The sequence below is a fragment of the Staurois parvus genome, unplaced genomic scaffold, assembly GCF_062004578.1.
Source record: "Staurois parvus isolate SC_StPar_1 unplaced genomic scaffold, SC_StPar_1.0 ptg000276l, whole genome shotgun sequence".
NCBI classification, from domain to species: Eukaryota; Metazoa; Chordata; class Amphibia; order Anura; family Ranidae; genus Staurois; species Staurois parvus.
Genome location: NW_028318072.1, coordinates 9,343,927 through 9,359,552, shown reverse-complemented (window position 1 = coordinate 9,359,552; position 15,626 = coordinate 9,343,927). Strand labels below are relative to the sequence as shown.

The 15,626-nt window shown below is 40.6% G+C and overlaps 1 protein-coding gene across 2 annotated transcripts in view; it reads left to right on the top strand.

The window, feature by feature from the left end:
- SLC23A2 (solute carrier family 23 member 2) overlaps positions 1–15,626 on the top strand; it is a 223,365-nt gene that overhangs the window by 64,296 nt on the left and 143,443 nt on the right. The window contains exon 1 of one of the 2 annotated variants that reach the window (XM_089681739.1): positions 10,800–10,931. The exons of the other annotated variant lie outside the window; for it this stretch is intronic. The gene's annotated coding sequence lies outside the window, so the exon portion shown is untranslated. Of the gene's footprint in view, positions 1–10,799; positions 10,932–15,626 lie in introns of those variants that run through there. 2 annotated transcript variants of the gene reach the window in all.

Sequence of the window (15,626 nt, the reverse complement as noted above, 5' to 3'; positions counted from 1 at the left end):
AAATCCTATATGAACATAATACATAAATGTGCGTGATGATACTGACAAAATGGAAAACAGATGTGTAACCCCTACACACAGTGCACATATATGAATATAAAGTCCAGTGATCCTGTATCAATATTTGCACTCAAACAGAGTCCTTGGACTGTATGTGGGCCCGCACACCACCACGTGCAATCCGAAATCAGCTGAAGTGGCCTCTCACCTCCTCCCTGCGACCCTGCAGGGCCACAGAGCTTTATCAGATCCCCACTGAGTCAAGGTATGCTTCTTCTTGAGTGGATGGTTGGTATATCCCCAGTATACAGCTTCCACCTCTCCTGTGGTATCCTCCGAGGTGAGCTGAGCAGGATGCACCCCAGCTCAAGCCCCCTGTGTTTGGGATCCAAAGAACAGAGGTGCCTTCTTTCAATTTCCTGTTGATCAGCCCCAGTGGGATGTGGATCAAAGTCAAGAGTATCTGTAAGTGGCCCCAGTTGAGTCTCCAATGGCACCAGCTAGGAATGTGTCAATGGTCCAGACCGCAGCAGAGCCTGCTAGGGTGGCAAAGGTGTAAACCCTCACAGAATGGGTTGCCCTTTCTTCAGAGCTTGTGCATCTCCATGAGCTGGCCTCCATCTTCTGAGGCCAGCTCATGGAGATGCACAAGCTCTGAAGAAAGGGCAACCCATTCTGTGAGGGTTTACACCTTTGCCACCCTAGCAGGCTCTGCTGCGGTCTGGACCATTGACACATTCCTAGCTGGTGCCATTGGAGACTCAACTGGGGCCACTTACAGATACTCTTGACTTTGATCCACATCCCACTGGGGCTGATCAACAGGAAATTGAAAGAAGGCACCTCTGTTCTTTGGATCCCAAACACAGGGGGCTTGAGCTGGGGTGCATCCTGCTCAGCTCACCTCGGAGGATACCACAGGAGAGGTGGAAGCTGTATACTGGGGATATACCAACCATCCACTCAAGAAGAAGCATACCTTGACTCAGTGGGGATCTGATAAAGCTCTGTGGCCCTGCAGGGTCGCAGGGAGGAGGTGAGAGGCCACTTCAGCTGATTTCGGATTGCACGTGGTGGTGTGCGGGCCCACATACAGTCCAAGGACTCTGTTTGAGTGCAAATATTGATACAGGATCACTGGACTTTATATTCATATATGTGCACTGTGTGTAGGGGTTACACATCTGTTTTCCATTTTGTCAGTATCATCACGCACATTTATGTATTATGTTCATATAGGATTTTAACATCATGCTGCATGTCCTAAGGCACTGACGCTTTTACTGGGTGTTTTAGCGCTACATCATTTGTATTTCTTCTGCATTGTTTTGATCTTGGGGTATTGGATCAGATGTTAGCAGCTTCACACGTTTACCAATTGTATTTTACATAGGAGCGCAAGCAGATTCTTAATTATCGTACTGCTGTGGTTTCCCATGCTATTCTCTTGAATAATCTAAGCGGTCTTTGGAACATATGGGGTGAAATGGTGGCTGTGTCTCTATATATTGAGCCTGTTTGGACCCTATGAGAATCAGGGGACACACATTCTGTTGAGAATCCATTTGCCGTTATATTGTAAAGCGCTGAGCCTACTCTTGGCGCTATATAAATCCTGTATAATAATAATTTGCATGGAGTTTCCAGCACAATGGTGGTTGTGAAGTGGATTTGCATAGGCACATGTAGCACTATTTTGGGAGCTCTATGTTTATAAGTAATGTAAGCCTTTTTGCATTATTGTGGGCACTATGTGTTTTGGTTGTTCATGTTTACACGGACTTTAGGACTATTTGATTATACCTGGGAAAGGGTTTATAGTATATTTTTGGTTTTAGGAATAGAGCACTGGTTTCTGATTCACTCTTATGGGAACTTGAATGTGCTATATACTCTAAAAAGGTATTGTAGAATTTTTTGTTGCCATATACATTTTATTCATGTAAGTTTGTAATATTTTTGTTTGGGTTACATAAACCAAATGCCTAGTCATAGGTCATATAATACTGCTGAAAGGCGCCCGCGACACTTCAGTTCAAGCAGAGCCAGCTATTAATTCTAATACTAGTAGAGCATGACATTTTAGTCATTATGTAATTTGGAACATGACATTTTCTTTTTCAGAGAAAATACCTGGCCACTAGTCAGATAAATATATTCTATTTAACCACTTGCCCTCCGGAAGATATACCCCCCTTCCTGACCATGCCATTTTTTGCTGTTCAGCACTGAGCTATTTCAACTGGTAATTGTGTGGTCATACAACGCTGTACCCAAATGAAATTCATGTCTTTTTTTTTAAGCCAAATAGAGCTTTATTTTGGTGGTATTTTATCACCTCTGGGTTTTTTATTTTTTGTGATATAAACGGAAAAAGACTGAAAATTAAAAAAAAAAGATATTTTCTATTTTTGGTTATAACAAATATTTAATAAACTCAGTTAGTCATAAATTCAGACCAAAATGTATTCTGCTACATGTCTTTTGTTAAAAAAATCCCAATATGTGTATATTAATTGATTTTTATGAAAAGTTATAGCATCTACAAACTATGGTATATATACTGGAATTTACATAGCTTTTACTTTCTGTCTATCACATTTCTTGAGGTGCTAAAATGTCAGGGCAGTACCACCATCTCCCCCCGCCCCAAATGATGCCTTTTTGGTAAGTAGTTTGATACGAAGCATAGTGAGTATTGCAGATATAATTTTTGTCACAGGGTTTTGAAAAGATCTGCAAAATCCTCACCATGCCTCTTAGCAAATACCTCGGAACATCTACTTTCCAAAAAAGGATCATTGTGGGGGGGGTGCTTCCACTATCCTGGTATTTCAGAGCCAAAATTAGAAGCTTATGCCACACATCACCCACTATTCTAACCACAAACAAGCCTTTTCTGACACTTTTTGTTTACATGAAAACAAAAAAACAAAAATTTTTTTTTTTGCTAGAAAATTACTTTGAACCCCACCAAAATATATATATATTTTAAGCAATGGCTCTAAAGAATAAAATGGTGGGTGATGCAATTTTTTATGTCTTACAGTATTTGCGCAGTAATTTTTTAAATGCTAATTTTTTGGTAAAAATACATTTTTGAATCTTATTGCACAAAAACACAATATATTGCCCAATTGTTTGATAAAATATGATGTTACACTGAGTAAATAGATGCCAAACATGACATGCTTTACAATTGCGCATGCCCGTGCAATGGCGACAAACTACATAAATTTATAGGTCACCACTTTGTATTTACACAGGAGGTCTACTGCTAGAATTACTGCCCTCGATCTGACAATTGCGGTGACACCTCACATGCATGGTGCAATCTGTTTACATACCGACACGAAACTGAAGCTTGCTTTGAACTGTCATGAATGAGTTAAGTTCATGACGGTTCAAAATAATAGTGATCTGTGATTGGCTGGAGCTGGTCGCATGGTACAGGGTGCTGTAATTGGCCCCTTATGTCATGTGAGAACTGTGAGCCAATCACAGCTTACCAGGGAGAGAAGCAGAGCTGTTATGAATCGCATTGATTCATAAGAGCTTTGCTAACATTGTGATCATGTGATTGCATAGCGATCACATGATCACCAGGTCCCGGTCAATGGGATCTTAATTCTGCAGCGCCCCCCCTGTGTTAGTACAGCCAGAACGACGGACCCATACGTTGATTTGCCTGTAGCTGCTGCCCGTCCGCAGTACAGTGCAGGCGGATGGGCATGCTGCTTTCAGTTATCAATCCTCTAGTTATATACTTGGCTCTTGAAAGCCGAGCTGTCATCGTACATGTAATTTTATTTTCTTGTTAATGCCAAAAACATGGCAGCACCTTGGATTATTGGCTGTTTGAGCAGGCACACCCAGTTTATTTTCTTAGTTTTATTACCTAATCTCTTTTTGTTCCACTAAAATGGTCATTTGTCAGCATCCAGACTTGCCACATCTAGTACAAATAAAGGGATAGTACGTTATTGTATAAATGCCTCTTCTTTGCCATGGTGACTCCAGTTTAAAGGGCTTCCTAAGAAAATTCTTTCTATGAAAGTGCAGGAAAGAAACTGTGAAAGTGTTGCTCATAGCAATCAATCATTTATGTATTTCATTTTGAAAAGTGTCCTAAAAAAGTGGTTGTAAAATTCTGCACTTTCATAGAATACTTCGTTATGAATTTCACAACCTCATAGGAGTTTATTCAGCATGCACTGATTAACAGATGAGCTCATCAGCTACAAAAACATTTTTTGGAGCCTGATCATTTTGCAATGAGAAATAAGAAATCGTCTTATAAAGCTAGCTAAATCAAACAAGCACACCTCTGGCAGGATCTCAGTGTGGTTTGGGCCAGCCAAAGAACACAGAATTGCTCCTTCAGAATTTGGTAGCCTCTTGGTTGATCACCCTCTTAAAGGATCAGTCTATCTAACAGTCATTTTTTAGTGAATCCTCATTTCTTGTAGGCCCTAAATACTTCTGCCACCAAACTTTGCATTATTGAGCACCTCCTGAAGGAGAGTGTAGACCCAAGAACTCAAACACCGAGATTTAACCTACAGATTCTATGAAAACCATAAGGTGGTTTAAGTTTTAACATCTACAAAAGAAGAAATTATCAGTTTTGGTTGGACAGACTCTTAATAATGACCTGTCCCTTGACAGAACCCAACTGCTGATATTGACATTCACTGTTCTGCCCCACTGCTTGTTCTAGTAGAGTTCCAATCTCAGTGTAAGGTTTGTGCTAAAGCCAACACAAGGTCAATTACTTCCCTCTCCCACACAACAGTGTTTGGGGCTGGTGATAGACCACATAGGTCTGAACGCTGTATCCTAGGAAGAATGGAAGGTAGTTGAATGCTCCCCTAGAAGTATCGGGCGTTTCCTGAGGACTTTGATGGGGGAAATTGAGTGGCAGCGGATGGGGGGTTGGGCCATTCAAAGAGTACAGAATTGCTCCTTTAGAATTCACCTACAGATTCTATGAAAACCATAAGGTGGTTTAACTCCTTAACATCTACAAAAGAAGAAATTATCAGTTTTGGTTGGACAGACTCTTAATAATGACCTGTCCCTTGGCAGAACCCAACTGCTGATATTGACATTCACTGTTCTGCCCCACTGCTTGTTCTTCTAGTAAGTTCCAATCTCAGTGTAAAGTTTGTGCTAAAGCCAACACAAGGTCAATTACTTCCCCCTCCCACACGACAGTGTTTGGTGCAGGTAATAGACCACGTAGTCCTGAACGATGTATCTTAGGAAGAATGGAAGGTAGTTGATGGAGGAAACTGATTGGCAGCAGATGGGGGGTTGCTTTTTCAAGAGAACTTGCCACTAACTTGCACCACATCTACCAGTTTCTGCTTGTTTACTGACCTCTTTTGCTGTGCATGAAGCAGTGCTGCAAAGTGCATTTTTACCTTTTCCTCTTCTTATTTTGTTCGTATCTGTAGTAATGATGAAAGAGAGACTAAACTCTCTTGTGCCCTGATGTTTTGCCGTACAGTCACCTGATCTTCTGCACTGTCAAAACTGTGATGCGATGTCCGTTGATTGTGCCAAAATAGTTTCTCGGTTGACTTGGTGGTTTTATTCATTTCAAAGCTTTTTTTGCTAATCTTCGTTATTAATACATTATAAAATATATCCTTGGTAGTGAAGTTGAAGTAATACAGATTAGAGAGAGATTATGGGATTTTATGGCACATTTTGTGATCATTACCTTTGCTGACCTTTTGCTCTCCCTCTTCATTGATGCTACAGCCCAGAATGAATCACTGCCTTCCTCAGCAGTTTTTGCCATTCTTTCTTATTGCCAGCGAGTGCTTTGCCAGAGAGTCCTTCGAGTGAACCTGTTTCAACCATTTATGGCACAACGATAAGTCCACTTAAAGGGTAAGGACATTTTCCCACAGTTTCCTTACCTTTTTTGTTTACATTCCTCTGCCCATTTCTTGATCCAATGTCTGAGCATGTACATTTCGGCCACATAGACTTCTATGGGACTAGTAGACACATGGGCTGCTAACCATCTACCAGCCTCATAAGTCTTTAGGACCAAACTGCGCATTCACAGACATTGGTAGAGGAATGTAAACCATAGAGACATTAGTGGAGGAATGCAAGCAATCTTGGAAATGAGATACCATAAAGGGGATCCTTCTAACTGGAGTAGATGATGAAATAAGGGGAAAGCAAGGTGTGGGGTAAGGTTTAGTGTCCTTGTAACTGTGGATGAAGTATAAGTGTTGAAATCAGACCAGACATGAGTGACTTATTTTGTGCAAAGGCAACTACAGTGATCAACATACAGGACAAATACAAGACTGAATGTTGGTTTTCACAACAAAGTTTTTTTTTTTTTGTGTGTTTTTTTGTTTTTTTTGTTTTTTTTTATTTGACAAGCTTGAAGATGCAAGGAAGATTTTTGGGGGTATATTTCCCAGGAGAGGGTTACATATTGACCAAACCTATGGTATAATGATGTTAAGCTGTACGTTTTCTGCTTTGATTTTTGCAAGGGGAATAAAGTTTCCATATTCTGTTGAGAATTAAAATTCTCACCAGAAAAGCATACACTTTCCTTTTCTTTCATCATACGTACATGAGCAGCACTGGTTTGTAAAACATTGTACAAGTGCACCTTTTCCCAGTAGCCATGACTGCATAGTTTACATACCTCAGTAAAACGACCTAGTGATTTATGTGTATGACACTTATTTTATGGGTCCATTTTCAGGCTACTGATTTTGCCTTTGTTCATTGATTTTATTACACAGTAGGATATGCATCTGATTGTTCCAAATCAGTACAATGATGAAACTCCATAAATTACTGGGTAATGAACAGTAATTGTGTGAAATAGCAAGATAATAGACGTAAGCACAAAGTCAGATACACAGATGTCGTCAGACCACTTTCAGGCATCTGTTGTGTCCGATAATTATAAACTGTAGCCTTTGGCTGTTATACCTGTAAAAAAAAAAAAAAGTGGAGAGTCATAAAGAGCCAGCTCCAGACAAGTATTCACATCTTTAGGGCAGCAATGCACTTTTGAGATGCCGATTTGGTGACCTTCATTTTGAATGGTGCCCCAGTGCAATAAGTCATGTCATTACCTAAATATAGAATGGCCATGTTTCAACAATGCCGTCAGCCAGACCCCCAGCCCCTTTGTTTACCTTCAGTTGTCAGCCATGAAATTTTTTACCTGGCAGCTAAATTGGGCTGGAGATGCATAATCATTCTTAACGCGGACTACTGCAGAAATGACCTTGAGTAACTCGCCTGAAACAAGCACATGCAGCCAGTGAAGTCTGGGAATGTCCTAATGCCCTAGTAGCTTGATTCTAGGCAGTGCTTTAAAGAATAACTAAAGGTAAAAGTTTTTTTGTGTTTTTTTTTCCTTGTATTGAATGGAGCGGAGATGGATTACAACACAATTTTTTTTTTTTTTTTTTTTTTTGCTGTCTGTAATGTTAGGGAGATTCACCCTTTCTATTTTTTCTGTTTACAATTATCACTGAGAGTGAAAGTTAATCTCTTCACGCCGGCCGAACGCAAATGTGTGGCCTGCCGGCGTCTGGGCCTAGACACCGAGCGGCCATACTTTTGCTTTCTATTAAAAAAGAACATATGTGCTGAGAGCGCGCACCCTGCGCACTCCCAGCACACATGTCCGGTACTCACGGAAAGGTCCCGATCTCCTCTTTGGATCGGGACCTTTCCCGATAATGTGACGGCGTGTCACGGCAGTCACATGACCCTAAACCCTGCCCCGCCTCCTGGCTTCTGAAACCCTTAAAGGGCCAGGAGGTGCCGGCGCGAAGGGGTTAAACAAGCCAAAACAGTAATATGGGGGAAATCATCTAATGGGGACACTAGTTCTAGTGACAACAGGGATTCTCTGATTTTGGAAGGATTTCCTCTCACTTCCTGTTTTAGCTATGGGTCAGGAAGTAAAGGAAAATGTCCCCTATAGAAAAAAAAGACTAGAAGACATGAGTTATATCATCCTCCCTTACCATATACAAAATGGGGGAAAAGTATTGCCTTAGTTTTACCTTAATTAACTTTGAAGCCCTGGCAGCTCCCATATTTTTAATTTCACAGGTTTTCTTTAAGAGGTATCACCCTTAAACAAAAAAAAAATTGTTTTGTTCATGGGGTTCCTCTAACCGTTTGTGTACTGTATATGGAAGCGTTTGCATATTGGTAAGCGGACACAAAATCGTTTTATATGCACATAGCTTTTGGTTTAATAAAATCACATTTTTGTAAGTAATACTATGAGTACATGATGACACATTTTTATATTGATACCTGATAACCCTTATAACCAGATTTTAATATTTAATTATAGAAAAGCAGCCAAATTAGCATTTTATTTGTTGTTGCTTTCCTACTTCAGTGGTGCTGTACAGCGATTGTACTCTTGCTCAAATGCTCGCAATGCTGTAGGTCAACTGAAACCCTCAATATGTTCACTGAACATTGAGTTGCCATTGGCATTTATTTCAGCCAGATTGCTGTCTGACATGTGACATACAGCTTCGGTCGTGTAAACACAGCATCATCACATCTGCAAAACACATTAAAATACCTTCAATCAAATTTAACATTCTGATAAATTTACATTGATAAGTAAAAAATATACTTCATGTAGATTCCTGTGACATGCACAAGCTTATTTTTAATAAACATTGTCATGTGGTTTTGCTACATTTTTATGTAACAGGACTTGAATAAATGTCTGCCATTCAACATTTTTTTCCTTTTAATGTATTTATACAATCTGTAATGACATCCAAATTCTTGTCTAGAACAAATATAATACTGTTTAATCTGCATGATTTTGTGTCGTTTTTTGTAGGAGAGTCCAGGACAGACACTGCAAAGGGTCAGTTTATGCAATGTTTGCTATGACTCTTTAGTAACTATTGGTATGTAATCGTTGGGATTTTATAGGGCTTTAAATGAGTGTCTAGGTGTGGATTTTCATGTTGCATCAAGGCAAATATGCTAATGTGCAGCCTAATATCACATTTATTTTTTTGGTAGTATTGATTATGAAATGTTCAGAGAGCCTACTATTACAAGTCAGACACTTTGCAGAACGTTTGGAGTTTGTCATTCCCTTTATTGGTCAACTTAAGTGTCACTAAACCTCCCGCACAGAAACAATGATGGAATCCTACAGATTGCCCAACACAGCCCCACTATAGTGAATCATGCATAAAAACCACATTATTATTACTATTATTTTTAACCAGAGTAACAGTGTCTTAACATTCTTGATGGTTGCTCTCTTCACTTTACTCCTTGTCTCTTGTAATGAGCAGTGAACATACATACAGTATATTGCAGTCAAGGGCGGTGCTCTCTTACTTACAAATACCACGTAACAAGGTGCATTCCTGTACTACGAGTTCAAGGTTGCTCCATTCCAGGTCCTACTGTCATTTGGAAGCCTGTGGGTGGTGATTATAGGAAGAGGAGGTTTGCTATGCTGCTGCGTCAGCATCTTTATACTGTAGTCCATCTCAGGAGTGAGCAGAGGAGGGTGTCTACCTTCCCACATACAGGGGGACCATGGAAATGAAGAGAGCCACCCTCATTACGGCAGGAAGAGCACAGCAGCTTTGAAAAACAGATTTCGGGGTGTGCTGCCAAATGCTATAATTACAAGGTAAAAAATTAAATCTGATTATGGTATTGAATTATACTTATTTTTTTGACTATTTGGGTTTGGTGCCACAGTTTTTTTTTTTTTAGATGTAAGCTTTTTAGGGAGCCTTAGATCCCTTCATCAGTGATGGGATGAAGGGATCTAAGACACCCCTGTCTAAGGTACTCCTATACTTGCATACTTAAAGCGCAGCTCCACCCAAAAGGGGAAGTTCCGCTTTAAGTCTTTGTCCCCGATTCCCTTTAAAGATTGGAACCTTGTGGGGGCGGTTACCCAAATTTGACAGGTACCTGCTCCCACTTCCGGTGCGATCGGCTAAGGTGACCAGAAGTGGAAGTTGCCCTCCCACTTCTCCCCGTAGTCTTCTGGGACACGTGACAGGTTCCAGAAGACTACGGGACCATTCACAAAGCACAGAGCTACTCGCGCATGAGCAGTGGGCACCCGGCTGTGAAGCCGCAAGCTGTCACAGCCCACACTGAAGATGCCGGAGAGAGAAGACGGCCGGTGAAACCAGCCGTGGTGAGATCACCGCTGGACCGAGGGACAGGTAAGTGTCTGTATTTTAAAAGTCAGTAGCTCCAGTTTTTGTATCTTACCAGCACCGTGTTTGTTTATGGACGCACCCAGTAGTGCAAATGCACAAGTGCCTCCTTACCGCCCAGCTTGCTACGGAAATATCGACAGGAGAGAGGAGCAGACAGCACCAACAGGGGACTACCAGAAAAAAAGAGGACCTTTAGTGTCACTTTTAAGCTAAAACTGTATTAATTGATGGCTAACACACTACAAGACTTTTTTACAAGTCAGACACTTTCTAATAGATGTATTTTATTTTCCTGTGTAATGAACTCGCTGCCAAAAGCATCCACATAAAAGTGTTACCCATAGCAACCAATGAATTTCTAACATAATGAGTTTTCTGATTGCTTATGGATATTTTGGCCAACACAGATATTTCTATATAAAGTCCTTTTGTTGGATGGGTTTTCGCTGATTGTATAGTTAGTCAATCTAGCCATTAGATGGTGCTGTCTGGTGAATCAAGCCGACTGCAGTGACGTTACTCAACCAGGACTCTTCACTTCTTATGCAATGCAGCATAGTGTTCCGGCATGCTAAATAGGCATGCTGTGCTATTGTATAATGACACAGACATGCTGGAAGGGATAACAGACAGGGAGCGATCCTCACCAGAGTCACATGTGCTGCTCCTGTGCTGGAAACTCTATTCCAGGTAAGAGGCCATGTGCCCAGCTCTTAGAGTGTACAGATCACAGGCTTTCCCTTTTCTCAGTATTGTTACCTTTTTCCCTGAAGTAGATCTAGGAACAGTAAGCTTTTCCAGTATGATTTAATTTTTGGTGTGGTGGCAATGACACATGTTGTGCGGAGCTGTGTTCTCTCTGGTACAGTCTTTGTTCTGAGTTCAGCAGGTAAAGGAGTTGATGTCTGGAGGCTTTTCGGAGAGAGAGCTGAAGAATGAAGACACTTCGGAATGGTTAATTATGCCCTCCAGATTTTTGGCTGCTTATATGTGACTGTGCAGTTTTGTATGTAGTGCTTGGATATGTATCATTCATTTGTATTTATGTCTGTTAATTGTTTTGATTTTTCTTTCATATAATGATGGCTTGGTCTCTTATGCCCATTTTATTTGTATATTTTCACGGACTGTTAAGTTTCCTCTGCATTTTATGAACTACTGATCTTGTCGTAATGTTCCGTTAGCTTACATTTTATTTTTGTTATCACTTTATGCTTTTTTTTTTTCTTTTTTTTTAAAGTTTAAGGAGTACATGTGTTTGTATGTATAGATAGATAGAAGTGGGAATGTTAGTGAGAGAAATTAGAGAGTTTGAGAAATAGAGAGAGATAGGGAGATAGAGAGATGAAGAAAGAGAGAGGGAGGTAGAGAGATGAAGAGAGAGAGAGAGGTAGAGAGATGAAGAGAAGGATAGAAATATATGATATAGAGATAAAGAGAAGGAGAGAGAGAGGTGTATGTATACTGTGTATGTGTGTGTGTGTGTGTGTATATAAATATACACTTACCAGTCACTTTATTAGGTTCACCTGTTCAATTGCTTGGTAACACAAATTGCTAATCAGCCAATCACATGGCAGCAACTCAATGCATTTAGGCATCTAGACATGGTGACGATGACTTGCTAAAGTTAAAATTGAGCATCAGAATGGGAAAGAAAGGGTGTTTAAAGTGGTTGTAAAGGCTGAAGAAATGATAGAAAGGCAACAGTAACTCCATCAACCTCGCGTTACAACCAAACTTTGCAGAATAGCATCTCTGAATGCACAACATGTAGAACCTTGAAGCAAATGGGTACAGCAGCAGAAGACCACACTGGGTAGCAAGGTGTACCTAATAAAGTGGCAGGTGTGTACGTACTTTTTTTTTTTACATATAAAATTTTAACAAATGTCACCTATATTTGTATGTAGATGGGCATGTGTTTTTTTTATAGTTATAGACACACTCATACAATAATATAGGGGAAGAGACAAGTCAGTTACTTTAAAGCAGTAGTAAAGAAAAAACAAATCGGCATCTCCCTGTTGGCTCATTTCTTTTAGTGTTAGTATGCACAGTGTACCAGCACTTTATGACCAACTTGCGTAAAAAAGAGAGAGAGAAAAAAAAAAAGATCACTCCAGCGGTGTGCTTTCACCGCTGTCAGGGATTCCATCTGCACTCTTCTAGATTCGTGGGCTCCAACCATTTGACTGAGCTACAATTGACGTCACCGGATGCTATAAATTGGAATAGTCAATGTACCTGCAGGTGAGCCTTATTATAAGCTTACATGTCTAAGTACAAGAGCTTAATACTGCTTCAATGCCATTTATAAAATTGTAGTCGGGCAACAATATAAATCCAATTTGAAACAATGGATATATTTGCCAGGATTGCCTCTCTCCAGCTATGACCAGATGATGCTCCTGGGGCTGAAGTGTGGTTGGGGGGACAAGATCTGTATGAGGCACAAACACTTATTGCCTGTGCTGGCAGTGCAAGCCTGTTGGTGCCTCCTCTCTGCACAGACTCCAGCAGTGAATCAGACTTAGAAGCAATTCAGAAGCTTCATCTAGTGGGTACCTGGATGGAGCTAGTCCTGTAAGTATTTGTAGCTTAAAGGAGAAGTACAGTCAAAGCTCTTTTGGCTGTACTTCGTCTGTGGATCACAGGCTGGAGAAAGAGCCCAACTGTGAAGTGGAGATCGACCCCAGAGTCTGTAGCGGCACCTGGCTCAGCCTCTCCCTCCACAGCCCAGCATTGCATTGGGGGTTAGCAGACAGGGGTGGCTCAGAGTCGCTACTCTCTGCTCAGAACTGCTGTGAGAACTCAGCGATCAGCGGTCATGTGATCTCTGAGCCGGTGAGGTACAGATGCAGCGCTGGAGCGATGCTGCATCCACCTAGGTAAATGTGGTTTTGTAAAAAAAAACCAAATACCATACTTCTCTTTTAAGAGCAGCTCTAGAGGCTGAGGGAACTGAGCATTACTACTTCATTTAGATCTGCAAGAAAGTGTAATTAAATATTAACATACAATAGTTCCACCATGCTCATGTAAACTTTTAAGTTACCTGTGACATCTAGTCAGAAATGTTCAAGTTCTACTTGACTTTCTTTTCTGTAGGGGAACTGTTAGTAACGCTGTCAATAGCTATCTATGGAACAGTTGTAGCAGTATGAAGTATAATAAATGTTGACTCCGTTATAATTCTTTTGTATTTAGAATAAAAAGAACAGTGTTCCCTTTCACATTGGGCATGTTAAAAGCCTGTAATAATAAATGATTTCTAAATTGAGTTCTTTTTTTCCCTCAACAATCATATTTTCTAGAAAGCTGGAGTTGAGCTTCAAGGATCCGTTCAACTTTAAAAAAATAAAATAAATAAATGCACTTTTTTTTTGCAAGTAAAAAATGTGCATTTAAGTATCCTGTAGAGCATTGCAATATCGGGTGCAATATTGAGCTCCTGCAGACTCTCAGGATATCAGTTACTTCAGAGCAGGAAGCATCGATGAACTACCAGAACCGCTTAGCAGCGCCCTCGTAGTTCATTGAGAACTACAAGCTATCAACCGCAATGAATTATGGTACTTGTATGCTATTTATTCACAGGAAACTGAATGAGTGACACAGCCGTGGGGACGAAGCCCCGCACAACCATGCTGGGGGGGATGCAAATGCTGGAACATGCTACATGTTACTCCTTAAAAATGATCTTATCCTTTCAGCCATATAAGTACAAATATATTTTAGTGTATTCAGCTATACATTCATCAATCATTCTTTAAAGAGACTTTTTGTAAAACCCCAAGTGCCATGTTCATGTCATGTGATTGGACTGTAAGTAATTTGATTTAGCTCTGTTTCCCTGCTGTGAGTAACACTTCCAGCATTTCTCCTCTTCACCCCAGCAAGGTGGATCAAAGCCATGAAGGCCCTTTTACACTGGATGTTACTGGCCATTTGGCAGATGGTTATGATCTTTGCTAAACAACCTGCAACGTTTTGCTGTAAAAGTGTGCCCCATATGGTGCAGATGTTGTGGTTGGGGAGTGGGAGATGCAAATTGGCAACTGGAACTTTATAGATCATTCAGATGCTCCTTGTTGGCCTCCATAGTGTGCCCACTGGGAGAGTGGTCCAGCCTTGGGTAGAACATTTGCCTGTACAACATACTTTGCCAGATGCTTTTCTGCATCCAGCATGGTATGAACAAAGTGTTTAAGGTGGTTTGTGAGGTTAAAGCATTACTTCAATGAGAAGTACAGATGTGAGTCAATCAGATCCCAGTCATGTTTCAAAGGTATGTTGCTATTACTACCCTAGTACAATTAAGCTGATAGAAGCGGTGATGGAGGAAACTGATTTAAGTGCTGTTCATCCATACCACCATATGCAAGTGTCCAGCTGATCTCAAGATCTGACTCGTATGTGAAAGTCTTGACCAGTTTGTTCCTTTTTTCAGAGTTGTGTTGAGTAACATGTCATGTGACCTGAGACTCATGACATTGAAGAGAAGTAGAATCTGTCCATGTAATTTATGGTTGGACAAGGGACGGTCCATCAAACGTTCTTGCATAACTCTTCTGTCTTGCTTATGCAGTATTGGCGATTTTCAAGGCCCTGGTAATTGCTTGGCACCTTATGTTGCCTATTGCTTTTGTCAGTTTCATTTAGGTCTTCTAAAAAATAATTGCCTGAACCTTATGTGTAATACTAACTATGGCTTACAGTATTTATACAATTTACTTTCTTGGTTAATACTTACCTATCAGGCTTTCCAAGGTCTTATTATTTTGAACCGGCATGATGACAAGATGGTGGGTCACATTGTCAATGCCAAAGGGAGGGATTTGTGTTCAGGTAGAACAGCTGATTGTCTGACTTTTCTTGCACATTACTATTGTGCATAGACCATAGTCGTGCCATGACAGGTGTTGACAGGTGTGAGCCCTCCAACAACTGACAGGTATTGCAGCCTAGGCTATGGGGCAGGACCTTGTAGTATTACCCTGCCTGCCAAATCACAAGACCCACAGTAGTCTGCAGTTTCTTCTTTGTCTCCCAGCAACCTGTTAGATGACTAAGGCTTTCATGTATAGATCCCACTTGTTGTTTATATGCCAACAATAAGGCCATTCTTTGTGTAAATACTGGAATTTAACAGTCACATCTTTTGGCATGAAACTCAAATCACACAAAAGCCCTTGATAAATAAAGTATCCTTTTCTTTGAGCAGGTCTCCTCATTTAAAACCTTTGTCTGTGGTCATTACCATGTAGCTGGTGCAGTTTTTATAACTCACTTTTACTTCCTCTGAGCCATACGTCCCACTGGCTCCTGCATCTTCTTGTATATGTAGTTCTGCTGACAGCATGTCTACCACGTGACAGTACT